This window comes from Aplysia californica, unplaced genomic scaffold (assembly GCF_000002075.1).
Source record: "Aplysia californica isolate F4 #8 unplaced genomic scaffold, AplCal3.0 scaffold00099, whole genome shotgun sequence".
In the NCBI taxonomy this organism is placed as follows: domain Eukaryota; kingdom Metazoa; phylum Mollusca; class Gastropoda; order Aplysiida; family Aplysiidae; genus Aplysia; species Aplysia californica.
Genome location: NW_004797369.1, coordinates 218,330 through 220,376, shown reverse-complemented (window position 1 = coordinate 220,376; position 2,047 = coordinate 218,330).

Sequence of the window (2,047 nt, the reverse complement as noted above, 5' to 3'; positions counted from 1 at the left end):
TCTCTCTCTCTCTCTCTCTTTATCTCTCTTTATCTCTCTCTTTAAAAAGACGCCCACTTTCGCGAGAAACACTAAACATTTTCAGTTGGTAAGAAATGTTGAATTTGGCCCTGGTGGCGGCCGAAGCCTACTCTTATCGATTTTAGACCACCAATGAATCTTTAACGTACGCAACATGAACACAACCTCCGAGATTTTTCACTCTTGTCCGAGAAGGCTAGGTGCAGATCTTTCCTACCAGAAGATCAGGGGTGTGGCTGAAAGACAGCAGTAAGAAGGAGCCAAGGAGTAGCAGTAGAAAGGCTGCAGTAATAGTCAGGAGCCCAGAGGAGAGGTCAAACGAGGTGAGGGGATGGGGGCAGAAAGAGGAAACCAAAGCAGACGACAGAACATTGCTATAGAGCAGGAAGTTTAGAGAAGAAAAACTTTCGGTCGGTACTCGGATTCGAACCCGGGACCTTTGAATGAGAGGCCAAAACCTTAACCTCTAGACCATGAGAGCCCCCCTTATAATGTCTATATTCGATATTTTAAAGTCAACAGAGGGTCGAGAGAGAGAGAGAGAGAGAGAGAGAGAGAGAGAGAGAGAGAGAGAGAGAGAAAAGGGGGTATCTGTCACGTCTAAGGAAAAAAAAGCTTTGGCCTGTTAAGCTCTGGTCGCCACAGTCTATACCATACAAGGGTTTTGCCGTACACACATTCCAGTAGCTTCCACACAGCTAATCCCGCGACTTATATCCACTTTCAAAAGAAATAAAAATAAACCATTCTGCGTCGTGATCCTGAAGCTTCAGGCTACACCCAACCAGAGATGGCTTATTCTTGGAACTTTCCTTGGCGCCATTTTTGTTTGTTCGCGTTCCTTTTCACTGGCGTTGCTAGACTACTAGCATTACTTCCACTGGTGTTATTTTTACTCAATTACTTTTACGATCTCTTCTTCTGCTTGCATTACACGTCTTTGTAATGGCGTTACTTTTACCCACAGCCAGAGACGCCTTCTTTAAGCAGGGAAGCTTTAATGTAGTCGGCTGTGTCCGATACTAACCGGGTATCTGTCAAATTGGGTCAAACATTTAATTTGTGCAGTTGGAAAAATAGAGTAATTTCTTTCTGATGAATTACTTTTCATAATGTGTAATTGGAAAAATTATAGAGTAATATCTTTCTTATTAACTAACTTATTTAATGTCGTTGAAAATATAGAGTAATTTCTATCGTACAAATTACATTTCTGACGTAGTTGAGAAAGTGGATTAATTTCTATCGTACAAATTACATTTCTGACGTAGTTGAGAAAGTGAAGTAATTTCTTTTTCCTGAATTACCTTTCAGATGAAGCTGCAACGAATAGCATTATTTCTTTCGTATTAATTACATGCCAGGATTGTTCTAAATTTTGTATAGAGCGGTTTAAAAAAAATCTATAATAGTATTGTGTCAGTTGTAGATCAAACATCTGTCGCCCTTATCAGCTCTCCTCCTTCTTTTTAGTGTTTGTTACTCACTTGTAACACCTCTAATCTTCGGCGCTTCTATGACCTGATTCTGTTGCAAGTGCCGTAAAACCTTTACATAACTATCAATCGTAGTTACGATGATGAATATAACAGAAATTCAGACTCAAGAAGTGACTTTCTTTAACATGGGAGATACACGGAGACAGGCGGGCGCCGACGATAATGTGTCCTGTTTGGTAAAGGCAGGGGACAGTGGGCAATAGGTGCAGCTACTTCCTGATTTGATTCTGTTTGTGGAATAGCGTTCTGAATTGTAAGCAATGCAAAAATGGCTGTAAAGTTACAGAGGTGTGTGTGGATTGTGCGTGGCAGTCACGATCATGTCTCGATGACCCACGGCTCTTAGATACACAAACAGCTTGCCACATAGATATCTACATACACATCTATCTCACACATACCCACAACACAAACACACACATACACACAAACACAGACACACACAGACACACACACACACACACACATACATACACACACACACACACATACACACACACACACACACATACATACACACACACACA